We start from the raw sequence: 18,509 nt of genomic DNA on the forward strand, positions 1-18,509 counted from the left end.
AAGAAGGCATGTGCAAAATAAAATCAGCCATGTAATAATTTTTTGGACGCTATGCCAAAGCTCAGAGAACACAAAGGATTTAGGCATCATGACTGTCATGATGAGGCTTTCAGCCTAATTGGAAAGACTTTATATTTTTACTTATATGTATGACTATGTCTCTATATCCCATAATGTCTTAGTTTTAGCCAATCGTGATTATGCATTGAATCCAGAGGACGGCACGGAACATTTCTTTACCTTTCCCATGGAACCTCCTGCAGCGCCTACCTCAGTGCGACGGTTTGTGTCTTCTTCCCCTGGGATGTTGAGAGGGAGTAAAAGTGTCAATGAAAGGAGAAGAAAAGTATATATATACATGGACAAGGTCAAATGTTTACCAAATTTGTCATATATATTGTGCAAAAGATAAATACGTATAAACTCAGAGGACAGAGATATCACTGACATCTTAGCAAACTCGCTAAGAGACTACGGAGCTTCAGGTGTGAAAGAAGGTTGAGAGATGACAATGGGGGGGGACATGCCAGACATAACAAAGGCTCAGCGGGAAGACTGTTGATCTAATATATGCCATTATGAAGAAGGTGGTAAGTGATGGGGACAGCAAAGATCCAAGTAGGGAAAACACCTAAGACTAGCATAGAAAAGTATTACTGAGCAGATCAGAGAGGGACTCGGAGGTCACACCAAGGGCGACTTTTACTCTATAGGCATTGGGAAGTTTGAGAGGAGTGATGTAACAAAGTGATGGTATAAACAGGCAAGATGGTGGCATTTGATGGGATATATTAGAAGGGAGAACATCAGTTAAGAAAGTGATGTTCTCCCTTCTCAAGGCAGGCCAATGCAAATGTAAAGAGGGATGACCGTGAGCCTGGAAATCAAGGAAAAATCCTGCCTGGGCTGTGACTGTGGCTGAAGAAGAAGGAATAGTCAAGGAATCATGTCAAGCTTTTCTCAATGCCTGGGCAGAAATAGCACCTGAGGCCCAGAGGCATTGAATGACTTGACCAGGCCTACAGTTAGCTGGTGGCAGGGTGGCACTGAGATATTTGGGATCCCAGCGCAGCCTTTCTTCCAGTACATCATGTCGCCTTGTGAATCTTCATACAAAGCTTCTGAGCCTTGACTTTACTGCGCACCACGATGGCTCTAAAACCACGTGGCCCATCTCGTGACAACAGAAAGGAGCTATTGTTTCTAGATCCCAAGTTTTAATTGAAATGAGTGGCTTTAGAAGAAATTTTTTATTTTTCAAATCCAAACAGGATGATTTATTTATAATATCATGATGAAGGGTTGTTGTTGTTTTTTCCTAAACAGAAACTCAGCTGGTGCCTCATTCCCTAGGTAATCTTCCCCAGTCCTCGCTCTTCATTGGTTCTCAAGGTTCTTCAAACTTAGGACTTGACACTGAAGGCCAGATAATTCCCTTTGGTGGTGCCACCCTGTGCATTACAGAATGTTCAGCAGCGTCTCCAACCTCTACTCACTAGCACGTCCCCCGCCCAGTTGTTACAATACAAACAAATAAATTGCCAAAAGTCCCCTGGGGGACAAAAATCACTCTTTGTCAAGAAACACTGCTTTAGAGGTATTAAAAAGACATACTAGCCCTAGCCGGTTTGGCTCAGTGGTTAGAGCCTAGGCCTGCAGACTGAAGGGTCCTGGGTTCAATTCTAGCCCAGAGCACGTACCTCAGTTGCAGGCTCAATCCCCAGCCCAGGTCAGGGCACATGCAGGAGGCAACCAATTGATGTCTCTCTCTCTCTCTCTCCCTTCCACTCTCTCAGAAAAGCAATGGAAAAAGTATCCCCAGGTGAGGATTAAAAAATAAATCAATGAAAATAAAAAGACATATTAATGAAGATAACATTCCTATTGGTAAAACCAAGTTCAGTCTCTGAATGGTGGTTTTCTTGTGTGTGTGTGGGGGGGGGAGAAAGAATGGGGGAGAGTTGGAGAGACAAGACTCAGTCACCAGTCACCACCCCTGAGTTTCACCTCAAAGTCCACCTTAAGGGGCTATCACTACATCTGGACACAAATGGAAGGTGATTCACTTACAAATAGAACCCAAAGGCCTTTTGTGGGCTTTAAGAAACATATGACAATAAACTGCTTTCCATGAACCCCCCTCTTCATTTAAACTCAGTTAAATTCCCTTTGGCTGTTTAAAAGAGATTTTTGTCTCTCCAAACAGACAGAATTGCAACCACCTTCAGCAAATTTAATGTCAGAATTATAAACCCTCCAAAAAATGGGGACACACCGTGGAGGACAGAGCCAAGCTCCCTGTCACTAATGGCCCTGGTCTATTGGCAAGACCACGGAAATGGCCCTTTCCCCGAGAAGGACGTGGCTATTCCTGCACACTGTTCCTCTACCCCAAAGGGGCAGGCTTGGGGAGCAATAAAGTAACTGAGAGACATAATGTTCCATCAACATCAAACTCTGTAACTTCGTCTTTCAGATTCATCAGGAATTGAGTAAAGGAAAAGGGACCTGTTACATTTAATCCAAAACTGACAAGACATTTGTATTCATGTGGCAAGAAGTTACATCTGCCAACCAGGCTCCTCTCTTCCTTAAGTAAAAGCTTCGTGTCAGCTCTTCTGTTTACTCAATCGAAGGCTGCTTTCTGGTCTCACTTGCTTTCCTATATATTTATATTGAAAGAATACATTCTCAGCAGCTTTTAGGCCCTTAAATGCATTTCAAGAGGAGACCAAGCCCAATCACTGTTACTTAATTAACACAATTGTGAAGACTTCAATCTAGCTACACAATAGCTTTCCTGACCTTGCAGAAGGAGGCATGACTTCATTATTGAGTATATTGTTTCCTATAAACATATAAAACCCCTACAATAACAATCCCATCAGCTGAAATGAAGTTATCTGAGAACAGAATTAAACTCTAAATGACCTTTTGCTCTACTCCGTAGCCCCCTATTAATAATTTCTAATCTAATCAGTGTGGATAAATGTACTAAGACTGGTCATGCTAGGCACAGGGCCAGCCCGGCCAATTGCCGTCCATCTGATTCATTCCAGTCCAGAGCTTGTCTGGAAAAGACGCATCCCTCGCTGAGAGGCCACTGCCTGATTTCCTCTTTTGTTATCTTTTAGCGGCAAAGTCATGTCCTTGTAACTGATAGACACGTTTCTTTGTAAATAACCCTGGAGTGACTGATAGAGCTTTTGCCAGACAAAGGCAGCAAATAGCAAGGCATTACTCATGCCAAGCCGGAGAACACTGTGTCACGGCTGACAAATTTATGGGAGATATGAGCTCACCTCTTGCACAAATATATACTTTCCTGGCAAATTCATCACATGCTTTAATGGCCCCATACTGCATTTGTCAGCTGTCTGTCCCTGTGCCTTGTTGCCTTTGGTTTCCTGTCAAGGATTGTTTGTTGAAATCATCTAGCAGCCCCAGTCTTCAGCGGCGAGGCCCAAGAAAGATCAATGATGACACCTGTATTGATAATATTTTACATTCAACTATTTGGCTGATAAATCATTTTAACAATGCTGATATGTTTATTGAGTGTCTGCCGGCATCACAATTATATGGAAAGCGATGCCAACTTAAATCTTTGCTTTGTTGGTCTGGATTTTATTTCTTTCCATTCATTTTCCCATAATTAAATGTGCCTCTGAACAGGTTTGACTTTCCCATCTCAGTAGAGGCATGTGAAAACAGAAGAGGTGACCTTGTACTTCCACACATTGGTTTGTTTAAAAAATAAGAAGAATAAAATAAAGAAAAAGAAAAGAAATGACAGCCTAGTGGTTATCCTTGGGGGGGGGGTCTTAGAGTCCTGAGAATGTTCTGGTTCTTGACCTGGGTTTTAGAACAAAGGTGTGTGAGTTTGTGAAAATTCTTTGAGCTCCTTTATAATATGCGCAGTTTTCTGTATGTACGTTGTACTTCAATAAAAAGTTACACAAAAAATTAGCAAACGTCACACAGGCACACACATATTGTAAACATACAGGCTCAGATTCAGTGCTTGTTACCTTGAAGCTTTCTATTACCCATAGTCCCTTTGGTTTGTTCCTATAAATATCATATGTCTAACATGGGAATTATGTTCGACACAGGCATATTAGAAGGAATCATATCACACCACCCCCACCCCAACCTGGAACTTCAAAGAAAACCTTAGGGATTCCAAATTTCTTAGCCTTTACCTTCTCTGTAGGACACTTTTGTCATGAAAGCCAAGGTCTCCACAAGGAAATAGATACTAACGCATCAAGAAGAGACCAAATTCTCCCTTGATTTCTCCTTTAGGTTCCCTTTGATAAGTCATGTGCACAATCTATGTCTATGAATAAATATACCTGTGTCAGATAAATATAAAACATTCAAATTAAAAGTGAAAAATCCAACTACTGAACTGACTAACTCATTAATGGAAACACCGGGATGCCTGGGCTTCCCAGAAGCCCTCAACAGACTGTGTCATTGGCCAGAATTGTCTCATATAGCTCTCCCATTCTCAAGGAAGTCTGGGATAGAAACTACTCAGCTCCTTCAGCCTCTATATTAGCTGCAGGTAATGAGATAGCATTTGGGAAGGGGCGTTGAATTGGCCAACTCACAGTTCTAACTGGATGAGAGAAAGCCAGAATAGGCCACGGGTGAAATGGATATACAGAGAGTCCCCGACTTATGATGGTTTGACTTATGATTTTTTCACTTTACGGTGGTGAGACAATGATATGCATGCAATAGAAACTGTACTTAGAATTTTAAATTTTGATCTTTTCCTGGGGTAGTGACATGCAGTACAGTAGTCTCTCATGAGGCTGGGTAGTGGTAGTGAGCCACAGCCCCCAGTCAGCCACTCGGCCACCAGGGTAAACAACTGATACTCTATAGTGTGCTGCGTTGTCAGCATTTTTTAAAATATTGTTTAGTTTTCATATCTCATCATTTCCACAAAATGCCCATCTGTGTTTTCTGCTTTTGGTGAAAAAAAGAAGGCAGTTACTTGAGATAAAACTCAAGATAATTGCCCAACTGTAAGCTAATATGTGTGTTCTGAACACATTTAATGTAGGCTAGGCTAAGCTATGATGTTCAGTAGCTTAGGTGTATTAAATGCATTTTTGACTTACCATATTTTTAATTTATAATGGGTTTATCAGGCTACAACCCCATCATAAGTCAAGGAGTATCTGTATAAAGAAAGTCCAGGAAAGAATTATTTAAGTGAGTGGTTTCAACCTTGTACGCTCATGGTAATCATTTGGCTAACACCCACAGAGATTCCGATTTAATTGGTCTTGGGTGCGGCCCCAGCATCAAGTTCTTTAAAAGCTCCCTTAAGTGATTCTAATGCTCAGCTAAGATTAAGAGCTTCTGATTTAAACAGATAAGTAGAAAGACTTTCTGAATGCCCAAAGAAAATAGCAAAAGTATTAGATGTATCACCAGCCATTATTTTTGTGGATATGAATTGCAGATTAAACAAAGGTTTAAATAAGAGCTTATAGTTAGAAGAGTAAGAGTCTTGAAAAATAATCCCATGGTTTTGCAAACACTTGAGTGACACACGGGCATTAGACAGAACATGACAAAGTTTATTTTATTTTATTTTATTTTTTAAATATATCTTTATTGATTTCAGAGAGAGGAAAGGAGAGGGAGAGAGAGAGATAGAAACATCAATGATGAGAGAGTCATTGATCAAGCCCGCAACCTGGGCATGTGCCCTGACCGGGAATCAAACCCTGATCCCCTGGATCCCAGGTCGACGCTCAACCGCTGAGCCACGCCTGGCCGGGCGAACAAGTTTATTTTTAATAGTAGTATGTTGATTAATCAATGCTCAATGTAATACTTGGATCTATTAGCATAAATGTAGGCAATCATCTCTACCATTAATTGGAAAACTTTGGCACTGTTAAACATTCACATCCTAGCTCCCCCACTTCCTAGCTGCTGTCTCGTGCAAAGGATGAACTTCTCTGAAAGCCTCAGTTTCCCCATTTATAAACTGAGGAAATGATTGAACCTATCTCAAAGGCTTGTTGTAAGGAGTGATCGAGATGATCTAGGTAAAACACTTAGTTCAATGTCCGGCACAAACCACAGCTCAATACCCTCATTCTTGGCGCCCCATCCAGCATGTTCATTTACAAGCACTAGTGTTACCAAGAAAAAATTAGGAGAAATCGGACCTAAAAAACACTGAGGTGAAAATTAAATGACTGTTATCATGTGAGGCTTGTAATCAACCACTATTCAACTACCTAGGGGCAAAATATGTATTTTAAAATAGATATAAAATGCTGCTAGGGGGACTTAGATTAAATTTGATTTAAAAAATCATTAACTGTGAAGGAGACAAAACATAACAATATGTTATCACAAAGAGCAATGGCCTCTCCTTCTCAGAAGGTCTGCTTTAATTAGGTCTGCTTTTTAGAACAGTGTAAGCCAGGAGTGTGCTGAGTAAATTAACTTTCAACCTCCTTTTTAGTTTTATGACTCAACAGATACTATTCAAAGATGTAAACTCAGATTTCAGTTTAAAAGTGATGCTTTTTCATTTCCACCGAGACTATTGACTTGTTTGTGAAATGCTACAGCAAAAGCTACATTTCTTTCAAAATGTGGAAGGTCTTGTCCTGAGCAAGCCAAGACAAAAAAGTCACCCCATAAAAGCGGCACCCCCAGGAGTCATGGGCGCAACGGGTGCCGCAATGCCCAGGTTGCTGGGCCTGTCACCGGGACACTGGCCCTTCCTTCCCATCAGGTTGCAGGGCACAGGTAGGTCCACACCTTCCCAGGTGACTCGGGGCTGTGCTTCCTTACCTCACCCTTTAAACAAGAGACCCTGTCGATCTCTATTATGTCTGGCAGAGAGTGGGCGCTCAATAAATATTTGTTGAGTAAGTCTGATCATTCTGATGAAAAGAGACCCCTTTGTTTTTCTGGGCCATTGGATTTGCCATTTACTAAACAGCCTGTGGCTTCCTGGCCTGACAAATTTATAGCACCTGTTTATGTCTTTCTCACCCACAGGTTTCAACTGAATACCTGTGGCTGTACTTACAAGAGGTGGCCAGAAGGACCCATCCATTTTGGCAAGGACCTCTGGTCTGAAAGGTACAAATCAGAGCTTTCACCACATTCCATCTGGCACTCACTGGTGGCGCCAACACCTCGAAAGCCCTGCGTGGCTCATTTGTCACCATGTGGACACGCAGACCACGGGCGGAAAATGGAATTTTTGAACCAGCCTGAAAGACCCGCCTATATGTGTAGACAGCTACAGTCACTTTTTCTCCGTAGTATTGGATGTGCTGATCCCAATGTGGTTCCCATTAGGCTGTTATTTTCCGTTAAAAGTCAAGTTTCTTTCAGAAAGCTGGGAGTTTCTAAAATGATTTCACATCCACTCTTCCTTCTTGAATTCCGAAAGAGCTGCTCACAATCTGAATATTAGTCAGCACATAGCAAAAGAAAAATATTTATTGTTATTAGTAGCTTTTCTTTGAATCCTAAGGAATTCTATATACAATTTCAAGGAAGCCCTGAGAAGGAAGGCATTATTTTCAGTGTGACTCTTCCTGTGGCCGTATGGGTTGGGACATCCTGCTTCAAGACCAGGGAATTTTCCTCAAACCACATGAAATTATCACTCTGATAATTAGTCAGTAGCAGGAATAAATCTGTTACACATTTGTCACTTTTTGCTGCATTTCCAGGTTCTCACCAGCAAACTTGGGATTATTAACCATTTTCAGCAGGTTTTTTTTTTTTCTAACATTAATGAAAGTTATGGAGTTTTCTGGTGGTATTCCCAAGTGACAAAGGGGCACCCAACACCCCGCGGTACAGAAGGAAGAATCAGAAAATAATTATTCCATTATAACTCCTGTCTCAAAAACATCTGGCACTTAACTTTACAAACATTATACCATGTTAGTTATCTTCTCATGTATGAATCTTATCTCCTCGTATAGCAAGCTCCCTGAGGGGAAGGAGACCACCATGTACTGAGAACAAACCACAGACCACTATGGGTTTTATTCTATGTATTAGCAACAGCCCAATGAGGCCTTTAAGGTGAGGAAAGCGTGGGAGGCGAGTCACTCTTCCGAATGCACACAGTGCCCGTGTGAAGTCTTCCTCACCGTCAGCCAGAGCTTGCCCAGACCCTCAGTGAAGGTTTGCTAAGCAACACAGACTGGGGTCGATAATCATGGTCACGAGATTAGTACTGAGTCTGGGATTACCAGAATGTCTTTTACTTGAGTACTCCTAAGACATCTGGAGTCACTTTTGACCTTAAGAACAGCCTCAGCTTTAAACAACAGTGGCTCAAACTTCCATCCCACATATTTTGCGAAACCCAGTCTCCTTCAACCCACCCCCATATTCATTACTCATTTAAACTCGGTGTTTATTGAGTGCCTCTGGGTCCCAGGCATCACTCTACGTGCTTGGGAGATGGTGCCAAACAAGACAGAGAAGGTCCCCTCCTCCATGACAGAGGCAGAGAAAGTAGTCCCTTCCCCCATGGAGCTTACGTTCCAGTGGAGGTGTTGGTTATCAATTGCTCCAGAACAAATTATCCCCAAACTCAGCCACTTCAAACGACACACATGTATTACCTCATAGTTTCTGAGGGTTAGCTGGGGGACTCTGATTCAGGGTCGCCAGGGTACACAGAGTCAGCTGGGGCTGCAGTCATCTGAAAGGCCGACTGGGAGAGAGTCTGACTCCCTCAGACAGCTGTTCATAGGCCTCAGGTCTTGCTGGCTGTGGGTCAGAGACATCAGTTCCTTGCCGGGTGGGCCCCTCCACAGGCTACTCACAACATGGCAATCTGCTGCCTCCAGAGCAATGACTCCTAAAGAGAGAGACGGGGCGAGAAGGCAAGGGAGAAATCATAGTTTTTGGTAACCACATCCCATTACTTTTGCTAAGTTCTGTTTATTAGAAAGGAGTTACTAGGTCCAGCTGATGCTTGAAGCTGACTGGAATTTGCATACACACACACACACACACACACACACATTGCATCCCTTGACACACACCTAGGTTGTTTTAATACCTTGACTGTTATAAATAATGCTGCAATTAGCATGGGGGTGCATATATCTTTTCAGATTTGTTTTTCTTTTCTTCACATAAATACCCAGAAGTGAAATTGCTGGATCATATGATAGATCTATTTTTAATTTTTGAGGAAACTTCATACTGCTTTCCATAGTGTTTGCACGAATTTATAATTCCACCAACAGAGCATGAGGGTTCCCTCATCGCCTCGCGTTACTTGCTGTCTTTTTGATGATAGCCAACCTAACAGGTGTGGGGGCACATCCGGTGGTTTCGATTTGCATTTCCCGCATGATTAGTGATGTTGAGCACCTTTCATATGCCTGTTGGTCATTTGTATGTCTTCTTTTGAAAAATATTTATGCAGGCCTTTTTCCCGTTTTTTAAATTGGCTTAATTGTTGTTTTTGCTATTGGGCTGTATGAGTTCCTTACATATTTTGGATAGGAGCACCTTATTAGATAGACAGTTTTCAAATGCTTTCTCCTATTCTGAAAGTTGCATTTCTATTTTTCTTATTGTTTTCTTTCCTGTGCCGACACTTTTTAGTCCGATGCAGTTCCACTCATTTATTTTTGCTTTTGTCCTTTGTGTTTTTGGTGTCAAATGCAAAAAATTGTCACCAAGACTAATGTCAAGAAGCTTTTTCCCTATGTTTTCTTTTAGGGGTTTTACAGTTTCAGGTCTTATGTTTAACTCTTTAGTCTACTTAGAATTGATTTTTGTGGATGGTTTAGAATAAGTCCAATTTCATTCTTTGGCATGTAGGTGTTCAGTTTCCCGACACCATTTTTTGAGGAGACTGTCCTTTCTCCATTGTGTATTTTTAGTGCTTTTGTTGAATATTAGCTGCTTCTGATTTTTCTGGGTCCCTCATTCACTCTCTCTTGCTGCTCACACCAAAAAGTTTTCACTTTTTTTTTTTTTTTTTCATGGGCGGTTTAGTTTCCCTTTTATTTTGCTTCCTTTCTTTAGATCCTGACTTGAGGCTTAGCGCTTCACAACCAAAATACCCTACCACGGTGTTTTGCCAAGCAACATCAGTAGAAAACATATTTTCCTAAGCAGGACACTTGAATATTTTTACACTCTTCTGATATTTGGTTGGAAGGTTAGCAGAAAAGGGTCTGGAGGGGCTGGAAAGGATTCCGGAAGCAGATTCAGAGCATGCATCACTCTTTGGAGATGGAAAAAGTCATGAAAGAAGCTGAATATAAAACAGTCCCCACAGTGATGTCTCCTTGCTAATATATACTTACAGTGTTTGGTATTTGCTATCACCCAGGGAACACAAAAGCCCCTATGGACCTGAAAGTCATAATAATTCCACTTCTCCCATTCCCTAACCCCTATACCCTTTGTTTTTGGCAGCCTCATACATTCTAGTTAATGTAAACTCAATTCTCCAGAAAATTTCGAGAAAACTAATTTGCTTTCCTCTTCAACCATTTATATTCATTTTGGCTTATTGTATTAACAGTCTAGGTACCTGTGGAGTGTTCAGACTCTGTCAACGATGTCACAGTTGAGAAGTATAAGAATGATTGAGGAAGAATTAATGTCTGATTCGTGTAGCAATAAATCGAGGCATGTTGACTTGAGCATTAGTTTTGCCAGGAACTTTTGCTGCCAATTTTTATTTACAGAATGTCATCATTTTCCAAAACATTATTGTTTTCTCTTTCATACCATTTTTCCTGACTAGGGCAGGTAATTTGGGAAGGATTTACACATAATGACAGCCTGAATCCCTTTATTTATAAAATTGCATAGGCCTTGGCTCATTAATGGCTGTTGAAAATGCTAGTCTAGTAAAATTATAAAAAGAGCTTTTACATGGTGAATTTAATTGCTAAAATCGAGTTGGACCCATTCCCACACATTATCTTGAGACTAAAAAATGAATCCTGGTGCTGGGTGTTCCTCAAGGCAGATTTTGGGAAGGCACTGCCCTGAAGGGAAAAGTAAATTTCCCAGATCAAGGTTCTACCTCGCACACTGGACTTCGAGCAATCACCAACCTGTTTATTGAACCCCTTTAGGCATTTGAGAAATTCTCTTGATGGCATTGACAAGATTCCAAAAGGCAATGAAATGTACATAATATAATCCTGATTTAAAGGATTTAAGCATCTGTCAGTGCCCCAGTGATGATGACACTGGACTTTCATTATTAAGCACATAGTCAATTTGTGAGCTGAATGTGGAAAATTAAAGGAAATCCAGGCAAATGCTTCTCCACAATTAGAGATCTTAATAGCCATCCATTTTGTTTTGTTCTCCCAGTTCAGGTCCTGGTTTGAGAGCTGGTGGAAGAAATACTCTGTATCGTGTAGACAAATGCAGAAATAAATCTGTTCATTTATCTGAAATCTATTCTTATCATTGGAAGAAGGGCAGAGTCAGATTTTAAGGGATCAGGATACAATGTTGTGGCCCAGATTGGACCTCAATTTCCTCTTGATAATTATACATTTGTGTGTGTGCATGTGAAGAGTTCACAAATTATTATTTTTTAAATATTATTTTTATTTAAAAAAATATTTTTATTGATTTTTTAGAGACAGAGGAAGGGAGAGGGAGAGAGAGAAACATCAATGTGAGAGAGAAACATCAATCAGCTGCCTCCTGCACGCCCCCTACTGGGGACAGAGCCCAAAACTCTGGCATCTGCCTTGACTGGGAATCGAACTGGTGACCTTTCGTGTACAGAGTGATGCCCAACCAACTGAGCAGCATCAGCCAGGGCAAAAATTATTTTCAATAACTAAGCTGATCATCAGAATCACTGGAGGAGCCCAGACTAACCCACCTTGAGGCCCAGGAATCTGTAGTTTTGAAACAGGTACCTATTCAGGTGACTTTTATTATTAACCAGGTTTAGAACCACCATGATAATATTCGTTACTCACCCCACCCTTACCATTTCTCTGCTGGTTCTCTTCCAGTGATTTAGTTTCTCAAAGTATTGTCTTGTTTCCTTTGTATTTTGACCTGCAATTAATCCATATAAACTGGTTTTTTCCTTGGGCTTACAAAGGCATTTATCTTTCCATATGGAACTATTATTTTTTTATTTTTAAAAGTTTGCAACAGCCAGGTAAGTGCATAGCCAGGTAAATGAATGTTCTTTAGCTCCTGGAGAAACACCAATTGCAAACTGGTCAAGCATGGCCTAGTGATCCAATGACATGTTCACAAATCCTCATCAAAACTGATTTTGAGGAAAACATGGAGAGGTTAATAGGTGCAATGCCTTCAGTACTGTCAATGGCTCAGCATTTTAAAATAAACTAATTTTTAATTTTTCAGGTAAAGTTTGAAAAAGAATCATTTCTTTGTTCAAAGAAGAGAAAGGGCTTAAAATGAATCACATACAACTTTAAAGTACATGTCCTTACAAAACAATAGCTTCATGAGCTAACTCTAAATGTTAGTTATAAATGAATCAGAAACATATGGTTGCAACTTTTCTCTAAACACAAAGGAGACTGAAAATTCAGGGGGAAGGAGCTAAAGACAAACATGAAGTAGATTTTCCAAAGGCCTAGACCCTGAGCAATGGTTTAAAACACTTTCCAAACACTCAAAACTTTCAGGTTTAACCAACTCTAATTTTTAATTTAGTTATCAGAATCTACAGATACCTAAAAAGAATCAATGTTAAATAAACATTTCTGATACACTCTATCTGGAAGTAGTTTTCAAACTACACTCTAATTATGGAAACTTGCTAAAGGCAGGATGTAAAATAGATAGAGACAGACTCAAAACACAAACAAACACCCAAAGCTGGGCATCCAATGACTTTCATGTAATTTTTAATAAAAAGAGAGTACTTCAAATTGAGTGATAGTTGAACAAATCAATTGTTGTTGAAGAATTTTTTTCCCTAATTAAGTCCTGATGGCTTTACAATGCAGAAAAAAATGTACTGGGCTTTTGACAACTCCTCCATTCCCAATGAAGAGGGAAGCCAGCCCAGAAAAATCACTTAGGAAGACCCGGACAACAGATGGTACACCAAAACTGAACAATGATCTCAGTGAGTGAGGCCTCAGAGACATGATGATGCATTCCGCAGCTGGATATCATAAAACTTGGGTACCCATGGTGCATTGGTCTGACCATTAAAATTATGTTCTTCTTGAGCCACAGGCCAGTGTGTATGGCTGGTCAAAGCCCAATCACAAGCTGGACAAAGTTGCAGGATGCATCTGAGGCCTGGGGGGGAAGCAAACCACCCTGGGTTTGCTGCAGTATAATTGTTACCATAAGCAAGTCAAAATCTCTCTGTCTCAATTCCCTCTAGAGTGACAGTAACACCATTCTACCTATCTCGCACAGGATTCAAAATGAAAAGAGAAATTGCTTTTAAATGTAAACATGCTGTATTCAAATAAACTGGTACTTTGTTAAATGAAGAATGGACACATTTTAGAGCTTGAATTTTCAACCCACCATGCTAGATTAAAGATGGCTTTAAATTCACCCTCTTCCCATTAAAAAAAGGGGATCTATAGTCTCTCCTTTTGAAACTGGGCAGGCTCTGTGACTGCTTGACCAATAGAATATGGTGGAAGTGATGATGCTAGTTTCTAGGTCCAGGTTGTTAAGGGTAGATTCCACTTTCTATCACTTGAAGTAGTCTTAGAACCCAGCCTCCATGCAGTGAGGAAACTCAAGCATTCTCATCGGAAGGCCCAAATGGAGACAAACGTGGCCTCTAGCTAACAGCCTTGGTTCATCTTGCAGCTAATTGCTAGCACCAACTTGCTAGATATGTAAGTGAACAATCTTAGAAGAGGATCCTCTGATTTCTAATTGAGAGGTCCCAACTGATGTCACTGAGCTCTGTCCAAATTGCAGACTCATGAGCAATATAAATGGTTGTTGTTGTTTTAAGCCACTAAATTTTGGGATGATTGATTTACAATAGATAACCACAATATTCACTATTTTGTATAATAATAATTTTATAATTCTTGGCTTGCATCTGGACTTAGGATCTTGTACTATGTCTAATGACGCTGTTGGCAGTGTTCTGTACCCTTTCCATCAATATTCTAGCAGGAATTAATGCCCTAAAGGCTGACCAGTTACTAGTCATTTTTGCTTTCATCATCACCTTCAACTTGGTGGAGCTGGAAGGTGGTTGTCAGGCTGATCTTGTCTTTTCCCTCTATTTCATGAGACCCTATTTTTTTCCACCACGTTGGGATTGCTTTACCATAAGTGTGCCCTTCATAGGTGTTTGTGGGAGATACCTTCTGTTACTTTGCTGGTGTGAACTGGGCCGTGGTGGGCATCTTGGGATACTTCAGCAAGACCATGTGACTCTTCTTCATGCCCCAGCTTCCTTCAATTACTGCCTCAGCTCCTACATATCATCCTCTGCCTTTGCCACCAGGTGCCCTGGCTCAATATCGAGACAGACAAAGTGGCGGTGAGCTATTCCAAATTTAAGACCAAGAGTCTCTCTTTCTTGGGCACCTTTATTCTAAAGGGAACAGGGGAACAAGGAGGGAGTAGAGAGCCTCCAGCTAGTGAGAGTGTACCAGATTGAGAATGAGGACTGTGCCTTTACCTAGTGTAACAACATGACCCTTCATTAACTTGCTATTTAAAGACTTTGAGTCCATGGACCAGAAGAACCTCACACTGCTCCTGTTGCTGTTATAGATCTTGGGCAGTGCTGTTACCTTCTCCATCCAGATCAGCCTGTCCGACTCTTCTATGATGTCTGAGGCCCTTTATCATTGCCCTTCACTTCACAGTCTCCCAGGTACCTGACTCAGACCGACCTCATTCTAGACCAAGACTGCCTCTTGGCTCAAGCCTCTCTCACCCTCCTTTCTCCTCTAGACTTGTCCTTATCATTTCCTTTCCCCAGAGGTCACTGATGCCTACGCTAGCTCAACTGCTAAGAGTAGAGCTGATGTGAAAAACAAACATTTTAAGCCATGTAAGATGAATAATAAATTGGGGGTAAACAACAGAACAAACAAAAACTAACCTTCTAATGGTGGACATTCAGGCTGTACTGACAGTGGTCACATTGCATGTGTCCTTAGGCTTTAGGAAGTCAGGAGCTAGTTGTACAGAAGAAAGGAGCACAGAGGCTGATTTTGGAGGAAGGCATATTACAGCTTTAAGGCATCATCCTCTGCTCAAGTCACTGACTGATGTGGTCAAGGCTCATGTGGCCACAGGTCCATCTGGCAGATGTAATGTGCCACAGTGTGCAGCACCAGTGACATGCAGGGATCCCACCCAAGCCACACCCGTCCAAAGAGGCCTGGAGGGCAACACTTGGAGCCCTGCTGCTCTAGATATTTTGCCAAAAGAAACACTCAGATGTTAACACTGTTGGGAAACATGAATGAGCAAAACAAAACACGCAAAGGCAGCTTGCAGTAGAGGAAAGCCATAAGACTCAAGAAAAATCACCATTCCGTCCAGGCAGGACAAGGTAATAAATGCTCCACTGAGGACTGGGTTACAACAGAAAGACTAGCAACTAGTTTATGTTGGAGGCATATTTCCCTGGGTGACCTCCTGATAAATGTTAAAAGAGGCAGCTAAAGAGAGGCTGTGTGTACAATGTATGTCAATTTCCATTATTTTGATAAACCCACATTGTGCAGCTGGCAGATCATAAATCTCTGGCTTACATTGGGCTATTATTTAATTAGGCCGGCCCTTAATGACTCATGGTATTTTGTCATTTTAACGATTCTTCATTTTTCTCACATCTAATTGGTAAATCACTGCTTATCAGAGTTTATGGTCTCTTTCTTTATTGTACCATCTTCTAGCCGCTGTCCAAGGTGACATGAACTCCAGACTATTGACTTTCCTCAATCCTCAATGGAGGTTGTCCTGGAAAATTAAGTTTTTGACAAATCAACAGCCTGTGTGCAATGCTTCTTCCTGGGTATAACTGTAAGGAATTTGGGAACTGTCTTTAATTTTGGCCTGGAGTCACACTGCAGCTTGAGACCCTATCATTTACATCAAGCTTGAAAATATACATTTTAATATACTGCAGCATTTCTTAGACTTTGATGGTATCTGTGAGCATGATGAAAAGGGTTTTCACCATCAGATTTGAAACGTTTGGCTTTTTCTTTTTTTTTTAAATCACAGACTTCTTTTGTCTAAAACAAGTTCAGGCAGTAAGAAGGAGTGAAGAGAGTTCAGATTTATTCTCATGGTATTTTCTCAGAAGTCCCTCTTTTTAAGAAGCAATTATTAAGCCATCCCCATTAGGCCTGTGCAAATGAAAAGATCAGAGTTAATTAATCTTGTCCTGAGTAAGAGAAGTGAAGAAGAGCAATTAAATATGTTGTGTTCCTCAAGGAATCTGCTTGCTTACCTACTTCTGATTTATTAAGGGAGGGAGTTACTCTCATAATATGGAAAATGCTTGGTGGGAAGGGCTAGGGCTTGTGACTCATATATCCTGATCCTCTTTCCTGAGCATGGCACAGGAAAAATAAAGGGAGTTTTTTGAGTCACATCGACCTAATTGCTAATTTCAGTTCTACATTTTGCTAACAATGGGAACTTGGCTAATTTATATAAACTCATCTATAAAACAGAGCTTAAAGGACCAACTTCTCCACAGTGATCTCAAGGAGGCCACCTGTTTCTCCACAGGCTAGAGCTAGTGTGAAAAAATGCTCCTCTGAGAGTGCAATTTGAACCCAAAGAAAGAGGTTTATTAAAAAACAATAGCGAACGTATATTTCTAATATCACACTACCTTTCACTTTATTTATAGAGTATTCTGAGGATCTGTCTATACCCCAGAATATTTGAATTTATTCATATAAACAAAATTAGATCAAATAATTATAATAAATTGATAATAATAACAATAATTGATGTTATTTTGATGGAAGAGAGTAGCAAAAAAGTACTTTTTTGGTTAAATGACCTCAAGTCATTGGCTGGTTGCCTTCCTCACTATTCAGTTGATCTTTGAGGCACCATTAGACTTAATAACCAATGTCGTTATCAAGGAAAACATCAACAAGTATATTAATTAGGCTTTGCTTACACTTTTACTGCAAGTCTAATGATTTGTTGATTTTGAGTTAGATGTCTGTCTTTATTAAAGTCATTAATGCTCTAAGTGAATTTGTGCTTAAAATTCCTTAAGTATTTAGGAATTACACACATTTTGCTTTTTATTGCAGGACCCTTAGGCTATGAACATTCTCCTATTGCAGACATCTAAAACTACAAACACAGCTCTTTAGGCATTTGTTAATAAATGCCTTGCCTTCACAGTTGAAAATGGAAATGGCACAAACACAGAAGTGTAAGGGACAGAACCATCAATGAAACTCTATGTGTATTAGCTTCTCTTTGCTATTGATATATGTAAATTTCTTCTGCAGCTGGCCACAAATCAGCACAGCCAGTACCCAAGGCATGATTGGCATTGACATTCACTATTCAGTCTTCACTAGAACACCAGAAGACATGGGGCCTATCCCTTCCCAGCCCTCACTATTGAGTGAGTACAACTATGTCTTTATAACAATTGCATATATCTTGAGCCTCTGATCCCCATGTGGGGTCTCCTTTGATTTATTTATGGGTCCTGGTGGTGATACAGTGGTGATGATCACAACTTTGTTCTGATGTTCATTGCTCGTGTGATCTTTGGCCATGTGGATCACTACTGGATCCAAGGTTACTATCTATAAAGCCACTGATCCTCCCTTGGATCTCTAAGCTCTAGTCAGCTTCTTCTACTATACTCAACAAGAAAGCTCCTTTAGCTCCTTGTGATTAGCTTTTTCACAGAACATTCTCATAGCAGAATTCTCCAGATGTTATGGAGAGGAGAAAAGAGGAGAGGAAGTAGCAGAAACTGATGATGTACAGCTTCCCCCTATGGCTAGGACCCATGTTCTTTCCTCTTCAACCTAGTTTATGTTCATATCCTTGGCCCTTTCAGCACCTGGTGCCTTCCTTTGGTGGAGAGAGTGTGCCACTGTTTTATCTCCTAGTCAAACCTCCTCCAGCAACTACTAGAACATTGAACAAGTCTGTGGATGTAATTCAAGTTCTTTCTAACAGGTATCACATGCAAGTCAAGGATCTACTAGGCATACATCTCAGTGCTTTGTACTATTTCCTGAAAGTTCAGAAACTCCCAGAACATCTAGAGGAAAGTCCTAATTCTAAAAGTTAGAGTTCAGCCCAACAGTTATATTGACCCATCTTGACATGTTTAGTCCCCGTGGGCTTCTGTCACCAATTTTATATTCCAGAAGATGGGACCAACACAAATGTTATATGCACCTCTCAAGGTCTGTCACAGTCAAGCCACACCTCACCTACTCACTCTGATCACCAACTCCTTCCTTCAACAACTCAGCACTCCTGTAATAGTGCTT

This window comes from Miniopterus schreibersii, assembly GCF_964146895.1.
Source record: "Miniopterus schreibersii genome assembly, chromosome: 13".
Classification (NCBI taxonomy): Eukaryota; Metazoa; Chordata; class Mammalia; order Chiroptera; family Miniopteridae; genus Miniopterus; species Miniopterus schreibersii.